Consider the following 13,430-nt stretch of genomic DNA (forward strand, 5'->3'; position numbering starts at 1 on the left):
AGATAGCAATCATGACAGTCTTGGTAATATATCAAAACACTAAAGGCCAGATTGGCAAAATTCCAAAACGTGGTTAAATCGGACACATAACTGAAGGTGTAGATGATCACTTTTTTCTCAACTCTTGAATTAACCAGGGCACCTTCCAGTGGAATGCAAGCTAGACACATCTGTTGAATCAACTGAAAGTTCATTGAGTACAAGGGCCATGCTAAAGCCCTTGCTGACGTTAGGGCGCCTGTCTGTGTAGAATAGAAGGGGTACAGACCTACCTTCATTGTCAACTGTGTCTAAAGCCTGCAATAAAAGCAATAGCCTCATTGAGACTATGGTTGACATATACCTAGAAGAAACGTTCTTTCTCATTGAATGGATCAATATAAGAATGGATGGAGCAGGGGGAAGACAACTTCCGTTGAGAGTGGAAGAGGCGAGTCTGAACTAGGGTCTTGAGGCGTCTTTATGGTCTGCATACTTGCAACACTGTCTACGAAAAACGTATTGGGTTGCTACTGTGAATTAAGTGTGACTTTTCCCTAAATGTAAATGCCTCACAAGGCTTATTTATATCACCGGAAAAAAGTGATTTGCTGCGGATTTTAGTGATATATAGTAGATTTGAGTCATTGCTAGCGATGCTGCCCGTTTTCTTATGAATTTGCATAACTCTGGTGTGCACCAATGAATTATAGAATGGGTAAGTTTACTGGTCAGGCATGGGTGCAATGCTGTCCAATTCTTCAAGAAGGATACTGCTACGAAGAGTAACAGATGATGGAAAAGTCAGAGCTTTTCTCCTAATATGGCATCGAGTTTCTAAATGAACAATTTGGACATTGCCCTAAAATTAGATTTGTTGGTTGCCAGTATTTGTGAGATTTAGGAAAGGGATTAGGAGAGAATAATCATAGAAAGTGATCAGCCGAAAGAATGAATATGTTTTCATGTAGTGTAAGATTAATAATTGTCAGTTCAAGACAGTGAACCCAGAGATGGCTGGGAGACGATGACTGCAGCAGTCATGTGTGATGGGTCTATCAAAACATTCAAATACAATTTATATGGCTTGTGTTCCAATGGCAGTCCAGTTAGATTAGACTATTTTCTCCGGACTGCAGAGTGGAGAGCAAACAATGTCCAAGACACATTCAGAGACCCGAAAATTCCCAACAGAAGTAATAAAGATAAATCAATCATGTTAGAACAAGGCACATTGCATAAGTAATTATTTTAGACCATCTGTGCTCAGTTGCTTTGGTTCATTTTAGTGAGGTCCATACTTGAGACTCACTTCAAGTTAACAGCCACCAATCATTTCCACAGATTCCTCTCTAAATGTTCTACTCTGTGAAAAAAAATCCCTTCCTGGAGATTTCAACAGTGTTAAACTTGCCAGAAATAGATTTTTATTCTGAAACAGTCCTAGGAACAGTGGCAGCTCCTCCGCAATGGCGAAGGAGCGCCGCCCCACTGGCTCAGAGACACCAGAAAAACATAAAACAACAGTTCAATTATAGTTTTATTTTTGAGCCGCTGGCTCAGCCAGCGTGTGCATGCAGGGAGGGGAGGGCCGTAGAATGGAAGGGGGGAGGGGGAGTGTGTTTGGCCGGCCATCTCAGGCCCACCAAAACACACATGCACACTTAGGTTTCTCTAACCCGGCTGTATAGAACATCCGGGTTAGAGAAACTCCACAGACTCCCTGACCTGACAAGAGCGTCTTTCTAGCCCACTCAAGCCAATCCCTGCGTGATTGGACAAGGAGTCTGTGACGTAGTCACAATGTCTGCTGGGACAAGGAAGTCCCAGAACCGAGATTCGAAACGGAAGGCGGACAGCAACAGGCAAGTTTAACTTTTTTAAATTTCTTTTTTTATTAATATGGTCCCTCGGCCCCCTGCCCCATGGAACCCCATGCCCCCCCCTCCTCCCACCCAGCGTCCCCGTCTCACCACTTTTTGTGTGTGGTGACCACCACTGCCTAGGGACGCATTTTTGGTTGGTTAAAAAAAAGGAAAAAGTCTCAACGTTTTTAAGAGCCCGCCGCCAGCAATGTTGCTTAATAGCAAGGCTGCCTAATCTATACTCCACCTTTTTATATGAAATATATGGTGGGACAACAGTATCACCAAAATGTGTTGCGCTTACTACAAGTTAACTTACACAGGCATTGAAGTATTGGGACAATTTTTTGACTGAAGTTTAAGTGTCAATATAAGTATTTCATGCTTGGCATTTTGCCTTTTTGCATTTGATCCAGTGGTGAAATCAAGGGTCTCATCTAGTAGACTGCTTTGTAAAGGGAAGGGGAGGGGAGGAGGAGGGTGGAGATGAGAGGAGATGACATAGAAGTGAAATAGTAACTGTTCAATAAAAACCAGGGAGTGATGCTGCGATGTTTTGGGAGGTGCAGTGCAGACAGGGGAGTGGCACATTGACGCCTGCTATTTTGAATGATTGGCTCAGTATATTTACACAGCACAATATTTCTACAACAGGTCTCTTGACACTGGGCAACAGCAACAGTGCCCAGGCCACCGCACGGACAATGAGATAACATGGTCAATTCCCTCATACCTCTCAATCTCTGGCAGTTTCAATCCCTGACTTTCATAAATAAAGTGAAAGCATACCATTGTAGGAATAAATGCATCTTGTCAGGTATGCGTGCATCAGTTGACAGCCAAAGTATGCAATTACAAATGTAACCCTAAACAACCTAAAAGACCCCTTCAAATACGTTCCTGTTTTTTCTTTTTTTCAAAGGTAGTTTTTCCAAGTAGGGTTTTATTTTTCCAAACATTAAAAGATCACAATCTCAGTGGCGATTTATTTTGTCGCTTTCTTTCGAAGTGGCGCTTTACTCCACCGTCATTGCACCCCCACTGCTGGGGTGGAAACTGGTGAGATGTGGTGCCTTCATCTCGCATGCGCCGCGTGCTCTGGGCCCTGTTGTTGACACAGCCATCCCTCTCGAGCTCCCTATCTTAAACACCCCCCTCGTGCCTGCCTGTAGCTGCCCCTCTTTGGTTTGCTGCCAGACACGCACAGGGGCCTCACTAGATTTATGTTTCTTGAATGAAGAGCCAAGCGAATATTAATAAGGTGCCTGATGGGAGCATAAAAAGAATTAACATTGTGAACAAAATGTTGCACGTTACAGTAACAATTCGGAGCAAAGGGCATTCGCCTGAAGTAACGCACGGTCGATGTAAACAGCAGACAGTTGGGCCGCTTTTGCTGGGTTTAATACAGGGCATCAAAAACCAGTGAAAATGTGGACAGTATTTGTCGATAAGCTGACCAGGCAATGTGTCCTACACATATGGCTTTCAGAGGTGAGCTAAAGTAGGCCTGGTATATACAGATGAGCACTGACATGGAATGCGAATGGATTAAAGTCCCATCATAAACAGAGAAGTTAATGCTCGTTGATTGCATAAAATTGCATTGGGTTAGAGGCTCTGCGGGCTTTTAGTGATTGGCGGTAGTTGTTGGTATATTAAAAAATGATAATAAAAAGATTTGATCCATAAACAGAGAAGTTTAAAAGTGTTTAAATGAAAGGAGTCGCCATGGGATTTACACAGATTTTTGTGGTCATGCAAACAAGTAAAGTTTAATAATGGGGGTTGCTGGGCAATTGCACAGGTTTACGAATCCACGTAACAAATAGTTATTTGTAGCGTCTATGCCCCAAATGGCGGTGGTATTATGCAGTTTTGACATTTTCTGATGAATGGAGTGGCCCAAATATCTTCTGTGGCGAAATCAAAGTTCCACTTAACTCAGTTAGGGATAACTTGAGTAAAATGAGAAGTAAAGAAATGGGAAAAGCTTATGCTGCCATTCTGAAAATCATTAAATTGTTATAATGTCTTATGCTCTGCCTATCCTTTCACCCTTCATCTTTCCTTCCCCTCCAATTCATCCGGCAGTGGTTCCTCCCAGACTCCTTTCACGAGCTGTTCCTGCTGTCACCAACGTTCCACTGTCAGTTGGTGACAGCTGCCCCTGCTGAAACGGAGGTGGTTGAAGGCTGAGAGACGAAATAAAAAAAGCTACTTACTAAACTATGTTGTCTCACCTTAACAAAAATATTTTGAGATGAGGGTTAGTTTCTCTACAATTAAGGGACACCAACTGAGCTATTCCTATTACTCATTACCACATGGTCCTTATAATGTGATCTTATGTGAACATAGGTTACTAGACCAAGTACAAATTCACATTCCCCTGAAACCTTTGTGTGATCATAATTCTGTCTCCACTGATTTACTGGGGACAATGTATGAAAATAAATATGAAATGAGGAGCTGGACAATCGACCAAATTATGTTTGAAAATTCAGACTATGAAATTAAAATGAAGTAATTTATCCCAGGATTTGTGGCAGATAATAGAGGGTCATGCACTACAAATATGGTGTGTGATACACTGAACACAAGAACTTGTGGCACTGCACCAAGGTTTACAATTCATAAGGACAACTCACGCATAAAGGCAAAAAACTGTCTGTGCAAATTATAAGATGCCAAATCCAACACGTGGCTGACATTCTCAATCAGGAATCATCCATTTGGGAGACAAGGATACATAAACTGTTGCTACTCATCAATTTTAATTCAATCAATTTAGATCAAAAATATATGAAAAGCCATCAAAAACAGTCCACAGATTTGTTTTTTTTTTTAATGCAGTGAGCTAATTAATGGGTAAGATGTTGGTACTTACGACAAAGCAGAATGAGACATAGAACTTAACAGAAGCAATCTTTTACAAAAATGTAATACAGCTGCATAAAATACTAGAAGCATTTTGAGAATTTCAATTGATGCTTTATATTGACGACTTAAAAATTCAGCAGATTTCCCCAAGAAGTACTGGGCACAGTTGGGCAAACAAAGATCAAGCTTTCAAATATCTGTCTTGCTTGAGCAACTGTTTATGCTAGAGGAAACTGTCAAAGGAATTAAACGTCTCTCTGCTGGAAAGGCTTGATCCAATTGAGCCCATCAGATTATAAAATCTTCATCAAAACATTGACCCTGATATATCTGGATGCTTCAATGGTCTTAAAGTGAATAAGGCTCCTTCAATGTGGAGAGAATTCGATCTGGTTGTAATTTCTAAAAATAACAAGCATTTAGGGAAATGTGTCTCTTACCGCTTGATATCTTCAATTAACACGGATGCAAAATATTTAAAACGTTTAATCGTTTGGCTGCTGTGGTGCACTTGCTTGTCTCACCTATGTGGCACAGTTGCATAAAGACACCATGGCTGAAGTGAACATGGTCACTGCCATTTTGACACACCGGTGTGATCTTGTTAGATACTGAAAAGGTGTTCATCAGGCTCAAATCGCCGTTTCTTTGGTTTACAGTGATAAATATGTGGTTTGGATCTCAATTTATAAAATGAATACACATTTTGTTGGAGGCATTCTTGGCACAAGTGGTAGGAAAAGGGAAATGCTAAAGCAATTTTATACACCAAGTTTCTATGGAGAACTTTCCACTGCTTCCCCTCTCCTATTTGCTCCATTATTGGAACTCTGGTGTGCAGCATAGATAGATCATAATTAATTCAAACAATAGTGGAAGGAAAGGCACTGCATGTGCTGATAATAACTCAATTTCCATATCTGGCCCCTCCTGTATTAAATACAATAGAAGCTGAAGCTTCTATCCTGTCTTCAAAGGCCTTTATTGATATCTGCTGATTAAAAACAATACAGACTTTTAATATAGTCAGACTGCACACTCGGTAGACAAAAGATATGTAGAGGTAGTTGCACATATAGTCTTTCAAACATCCCTCAATGACGACACAGTGATTAACTTAAATTATTAGCCATTGTCACAGGTTTTGATTGCCACAATGCACAAATAAAACAAATTGCCTATTGAGTTCATAGGTCACTGTAACATAATTAATAGGATTCTATTCCACAAACTCCTTCATATCTCAAGCGCCAAAACCCTCCTGGTCCAGATGGTCAGTTTCCGATGACTTGACTTAATTATAAATGCGTTCATATGGGTTATAAAGAGACCTATAGTGCAATTATTTTTATGAATCTTACACTGAAATGCAGTGGCTCAGCCTTTACTGATTTCAAATATTACTATTGGGCTTCGCAAGGTGATCAGAGTGAATTAGCACTGGGGTATCATAATGAAGAATGTGCATTTTGGAAATTCTATTCTAAACATCTACCCCTTATGGACTCGCTCATCTTCCCTGAACCATTTTACTTCAAAAGAGTGACATTTAAAAATCTAGTAGTGTTACCTGGTTTAAATGCACAGGGAGTTTGGAGTTCCACGATATACCAAATATACATAGCTATGGAACAATATAACTCACCTGAGATATTTAGAAATGGCAATATAGGGTAAAACTGACTCTGGAGCCCTAGTCTATGTAGCAATCCAATGCTCATAACTTGGCATCCCATTCAATATTTTAAAGCTAGAGGATTATTAATATTTAGGATCTATGGGATCATTTGTTTTAATAAACCATCCCCAGCAATACCTGCAGGTTTCTAACTGGTGTGGCTGAGAGTTTATCTTTGCATTGATAATAATGAATGTGACCACAGCTTGTGCCATTCACGACCTACTTGTAGAGAGAGTAATGTCTTATTTGATTAATTAGCAACATACAGACATGGAGGGGAGGCAAGATGGCGCCCGTGCTGGACGCTTGAGTGGAGGGGAGGGAAGATGGCGCCCGTGCTGGACGCTTGAGGTTGCTGCTCCTGCCGGCCCACGCTGCGCTGAGGGAAGCGTGGTGAAAGAACGAAACTCGGGCGAGTTTCCGATAGCCTGCTGTGCTGTTAATTTGGAAAACATAGGAAACGGCAAAAAAGTTAAAACGTAATTTACCCTATGATTGTGCTTCGTGTGGCTATAGCCTGGACCCGGCTCACAGGACGCTGGGCAGCTTACCGGCAGTATTGGATTTGGCTACTGACCCGGTACACCTGGGGAGGGCGCGGCCTGAGATCAGAAACAGGCTGTGCAGAGAACAGTGACGGCGGCAAGCTGCGCGGAGAGAGCTGCGGAGAGAGCTGCGGTCGGAATACGAACATGGGACCGAAGGGAAGGAGAGCCCGGGGACAGGGTGCTATGGAGCTTCAAACTGGTGCGGAGAGTATGACGATTACACCCCTGGCGAAAACTTCAGCGGCACCGGCTATTGTGGCACCAGCTGCGGCGGCGACTCCCCCCGTCCCACAGTAAGTAATAATATCGAACTGGAGGAAGCTACGCTCTCAGAACGGGAGGGGGAGGCCGCTAGTGTCCGCAAAAAGATACCGGACATGTTTGCAAAAAACAAGGAGGTTGGCAAGGCGAAGCCTAAATTGTTGAATGAAGCAGGTGGCTTTGGAGCTGAAGTTATACAAGAGACCGGGTCAATGTCTGTGCTTGCTCAGCCAGCTGCCACTTCAATCATTATTTCCACCCCAGGCTTGGGACAATTCGAAGAGAGAAATGAGTCGAATCCTACTGTTAATTCAGTTACTGTTGCTAGTGCTGCTACAATTGTATCCAATAACTCTATTCAATGTGAGGATACTAGTGCTGCTACAATTGTATCCAATAACTCTATTCAATATGAGGATACTCTTCCCACTACCTCCACTGTGCAGAGTGAGCTTAATTTGAATGCAGATACTGCGATACGTACAGGAGGAGAGACTGACTCAGCGGATTTTTTCTCCCTATCAGAGCACTCTATGTCCTCCTCCGAGGAACTAGCAGAATTATATGCTATGCATATGAGTATGGAGGATGACTGTCCAGAGGAGGAAAATGGGCATAGTAGTGTGAATGAAACAATGGAGAAAGGTGGGACAGAGCTTGGTACCGTTCGCAAACTTCGAGTGAATTTGAGTGGCAAGGAGAGAGAAGAGACTTCAAATGGTGTTGCTGGCCACATTGATTTGGATTTGGAAATGGAGGACATTTCTTTAGGATTGATTTATCAAACTATGATGCAGCATAGGGAGGAAACACGAGAAGACAGTTTGAGGGGACAGAATTCGTGCAAAAAATTACAAAATTCTGTGAGAAGGCTGGTTAAATCACACACTGAGTTTCTGACTAGAGCCACGGAGGCTGAATCTCGTATTTCCTCTCTTGAAGACGAAGTGGCGCAGCAACGTAGGACTATAGAAAAGCATATGGCTATTAAGGAAGATGTCAACTGGAAGCTTGTGGACATTGAGAATAGGTCTCGGAGGAACAATCTCAGATTCTTACAGATTGAGGAGGGGAAAGAAGGGTCTGATATACGTGGCTTTATAGTTTCGCTCTTAAAAGTGGCGGTACCAGAAGCTGAGAAATGGGATTGGGATCGAGAGGTGGAACGGACCCATAGGTTTCCGTTCAGGGCTAATACCCGAGATCAGAAACCACGAGCTATTATAGTGGCTTTTAATAGTTTCCAAGCTTGTGAAGCATTATTTCTGAAAGCACTCCCGGATAAGAAATGTAAGGCTCTTGGATGCGAATTTTTTGTTAGACCAGATCTCTGTAAGCAATCTGTTGAGACAAGATGGCAGCTAAGACAGTTAATAACTCAGTTTCAAGGAAAGGGTGCGCAGGCATACTTAATGTTTCCTGCAAAGCTTAAAGTTATACATAAGGATCGCACCAGATTTTTTATGACGGAAACTGCTGCCAAAGAGTACTTGATGTCCTTATAATTTATAATTTAGATTTGACATATTCTAGTTTAACTGCTTGCTTGCACGAGAGTTTCTTTCACTTAAAATAGAGGGATTGTTGTTAGTAATGATTTGAAAGCTCAGCGCGGGGACGGCAGGGGGCTGGGGGCAAACTTACATCACAGGACTATCAGTCCTAAAGCCTCTATGAAGGGAGAAGCTTGGGGTGGGCAAGGGTGGGTGCTGAGGGAGGTTGGGGGTGGATGGGGTCACGGGGGGGTGTAAAACAGGGGGGAAAAAAGAGTTCACAACTAATACATGGAAAAAAAGTGGTAAAGAAGATATGTGAAATGAAGGGTTCAGTATTACTCAAATGTGTCTTTGCTTATAGGTCAGCTAATGTTAAGTATTTTGATTGAAAATGGGGGGAAAAGCATTAAGAATTTGTTCATTGAATGTATGCGGATTAAACAACTCAGTAAAAAGACATAAAATAGCCGCAGAACTGAAATATATTCACCCTGATATTGTATGTATTCAGGAAACGCACATTCCATGGTCTAAAAGAGATGTGTTAAAAGACCTAGGATATATATTAGTTGCTGCCTCTAGACAGACCAGTATGATAAGGGGAGTTGCAATTCTAGTTAAAGATCACTCTACAACTATAGGACGGAAAGTTGTTGATAATAATGGCCGATGGACAATTCTGGAATGTAAAAATGGGAATAGGCATTTAACGCTGGTTAATGTTTACGGAGCTAATTTGGATGACCCAGCTCCTTTGGCAAAAATTAATTTGGAGCTAGCTAACTTTCCACAACCGATTGTTATATGTGGGGATATGAATATAAATCTGTCTAACAATACTTTATTGCAGGGGTATGGAAATTATAAAGGCCGTAAACCAAGAGTGTTTAAAGCTTTGGTTAACTTACTAGAAGATCAAGGCCTAGTTGATGTTTGGGGAAGGCTCAGGGGAGTGGATAATGGCTTAACTTTTTATTCACACCCTCATAAAAAATTTGTTAGATTGGATTACTTTTTCGCTCCAGAATATTTGTTGGTAGGAATTAATATCAGAACTTACCCTAGAATCACTTCGGATCATTCTCCCATCGTGATTGATATACAGAGTTCAGTAAAGAAGGCAGCTCCTCCCAATTTTTCTTATGATCGGAAACTAGGTTTGAATGAAGAATTCAAAACTCACATGCAGAGTTGGATTCAATTTTTTTTTCTTGATAATCATGGTACGGCGAATACCATAGTTTGGGATTCTTTTAAAGCGGGCTTCCGGGGAGAGTGTGTTAGCTTTTCATCATGGCAACTTAAAAGATCAAAAAAAGAACTTGACCTATTATATGAACTCCTGGATAAGGCCGAGACATTATTAACTTGGGAAGTAGCACAGGGTAACACTGAACTTTCTGAGGTTGAAAATGAGGTTGCTAAGGCTAGAACCAATATTCTTGGTTTCTGGGATAAGGAAATCGCTAGGAGATTTTTAACCTCTAGTATGTTAACTTATGAGTTTGGGGAAAGAATTGGTAAAACCTTGGCAGTCAGATTACGAATGAAGCAGACAGCGCGGTATATTAGCTCAATGAAGGATGTACAGGGTAATTCACATTCTGATCCAGAACGCATTCTTGGTATATTTCATAGTTTTTATGCCGGAATGTACTCCAGGGATGACAGTATAGATCCTGGTATGCATTGGCACGATAGAATGTTAATTGGTTTGAAATCCCTAGAACCTTCAATGGTGCAAGAATTGGATTTACCAATTACTATGTTAGAACTAGAGATAGCTGTAAAGAGTCTTGCAGTTGGTAAAGCTGCTGGACCAGACAGAATACCTGCTGAGGTATATAAACTGTTCTTTAATCTCTTAAAAGATGAACTGCTTTATGTAATGTTGGCAGCTCAACAGGGGAATCCTCCTAGCAGTTGGTCTGAAGCCACCATTGCGGTTTTTTGCAAGAAAGATAAACCCCCTGACAACGTCGGGTCTTATCACCCTATATCATTATTGAATGTGGACAATAAGATATACTCAAAGATCTTGGCTCACCGCTTATCCAATGTGGTAACATCCTTAGTCTCACGAAATCAACATGGGTTTTTTCCCAGAAGAGGCACTGTGGACCACATTAATAAAGTTATTACTTTGTTTGATCTGGCTGCGGTAAATAAAAGGAAATTGGCGCTTTTTCTGCTGGACGCAGAAAAGGCGTTTGACTGGGTGAGTTGGGAGTATATGTGAATATTGTTGGCTAAAATGGGCTTTGGACAAAAATATATTAGTTCTATACAATCCTTGTATGTCAAACCTATGGCTAAAATTGCAGCTCTTGGAGTACTCTCTGAATCTTTTAGCATCAATAGAGGGACTCGGCAGGGTTGCCCATGCTCTCCGTTATTATTTGCATTATATATTAACCCGTTTATAGAATTATTAAATCAGAACCCCTTAATACCCCCTTTTAGAGTTTTTGATTTCAGTTTTTCAGTATTCGCTTATGCGGATGACATCGCGGTGGTTACTGATAGACCTGATACCGCTATTTTAGAGATTGAAAGGTTGGCACTAGAATTTAGAACTATAACTGGTTATAAGTTGAATGCATCAAAGACAAAGACTTTATGCTCAGGAGCTATCACTTGGGAAGATGAGAGAGTAGTGGGAGAGGTTACTTATCTTGGTATACGGATTAAGACAAACATGACTGAATTGATTAATGTAAATTGGAGCAGGGTATACGATAAAATTAGGGCTTCTTTAGAGAGATGGGATTGGTTATTTTTGACTATAATTGGACGAACAAACGTTATAAAAATGAATGTTCTACCTAAAGTCCTTTACCTGTTCCGTTCCATACCCTTAGAATTTCCAAAACCCAAGTTAATGGCTTTACAAGCACTGTGTGGAAGATTTATTTGGAGTCCTGGGAAACCTAGACGGGCTATGAAATCTTTGATGTTACCAGTTGAAAGGGGTGGGTTGGGAGTACCTGATTTCTTTCTTTACTATATAGTTTGTTTTTTATTAAGAATGAAAGTGCTGACAACAGGTGAATCTACTGAATTCATGTATAACCACCCATTTATATTTGAGATTCTGTTGGGATTACAAGTGAAACAAAGTTTGTTCATTGAAATAGATGGGAGCTACTATAAGCGGACCCGATTTAAAATTTTGATAGGAGCCCATAAGACCTGGAGATGGCTGACACGTACTATTGGTTTAGGGAAGCTGTCGTATTACACTCCATTTGGTGCACCAAGATTGGTACCTAACATATTTATGGATGGCATGGCATTGATATGTCAAAAAAAAGGGAGTGACTTGTTTGGGGGATTTTTTTTCGGTGGATGGCAAGTGTAAATCTTTTTTGGAACTGAGTGATCAATTTAGTTCACCAAGAAGTTATTTTTTTAAATTCCTACAAATTAGAGATTTTCTATTAAGACATAAACTTGGTTTACAAAAGGTTCAAGCTGTTGAGGCTATAGATCGCCAGGTGAAGATTGGTACAATGTATAGACTGCTTGTGGAGGAGAAACCGGACGATTTGGAGAGAACTAGGGCAAAATGGGCTGATAAGCTGGCGGATACGGAGCTTGATGTGGAAGATTTGATTCTACTTTCTAAAGAAGTCTTAATGTCCGCTAACCTAAAGGCGCAATTTTTTAAAACCTTGTTTGATTTATATTATACACCACACCGTATGTCTAAATGGGGAGACAGCTATGATGGAAAATGTTTTCGGTGTAAGGCAGATCATGCAGATAGCCTACATATTTTTTTTTCCTGTATTAGATTAAGAGTGTTCCTAAATGATATTGAAAATTTTTTGACCCTGGTTCTTAAAGTTCGAGTGGTGATCACTCCCTCAATGTTGATGCTGGGGGATACCCCAAAAGACAATTGTGTTGATGGACTAAATTCCTTCCGTTATTTTATTTTCTTATATATGACTGTTGCACGGATTTGTATCGCCTCAGAATGGCTTCAGGAAAATCCTCCGTTATTTCAGCAATGGCGAGCACGAATGTATAAATTATATAAGTTGGAGTGGGGTTTGTTCTCAGTTACCGGGTCCAGAAAAAGGAAAAAAAACTGGACTGAAAATCTGGGGGGCATTCTCAGATTATTATGAAGATTGAAATTGCCATTCAATGTTATGTAGTCCAAAACTGTATATCTGTTTTGTATATAATTGATTTATGGGGCTTCCTTTACCTTGCTTTGTATGAATGAATTTCGCTATGCCCTTTCTTTTCGATTGATTTTGCTGTACAAAGTTTTTGAGATGTATTATGTTGTGGACCAATAAAATAAATATACAATAAAAAATAAAAAAAACAGACATGGAGGATCTACAAACCGGTTTCATGGTCATTTTCACTGTTAAAATCTCATTGACAGAAATTTACACTGAACATGGGCATTAGAACGACCTTTTCTGTTTCTGTAATGTCCAGAATGGAGATGTCTACAATCATAGATCTAGGGCTTTATTTGTACCGCAGCCCTTATTTTCCCACTCTCGCAATACGGCCACAGCATCCTGTCTAACAAAGTGAAGGAGGGTAATCCCTAATCACGGGCAGAATCAAAATTCAAATCATCACAGTTTTCACCAGATCAGAACCAACCAATGAAGATCATGCTTGGAAGAGAAAACGAGAACCTCACTTACAAAGTCTTTAGAATGCCACACCAATTTCACATTAGGCC

At 40.8% G+C, this 13,430-nt stretch overlaps 1 protein-coding gene across 2 annotated transcripts in view; it reads right to left on the reverse strand.

The window, feature by feature from the left end:
• The window catches only part of DENND1B (DENN domain containing 1B), a 1,279,546-nt gene that overhangs the window by 497,766 nt on the left and 768,350 nt on the right, over window positions 1-13,430 (reverse strand). The gene's annotated exons all lie outside the window — the stretch shown is intronic.

The sequence above is a fragment of the Lissotriton vulgaris genome, chromosome 1_1 (assembly GCF_964263255.1).
Source record: "Lissotriton vulgaris chromosome 1_1, aLisVul1.2, whole genome shotgun sequence".
In the NCBI taxonomy this organism is placed as follows: domain Eukaryota; kingdom Metazoa; phylum Chordata; class Amphibia; order Caudata; family Salamandridae; genus Lissotriton; species Lissotriton vulgaris.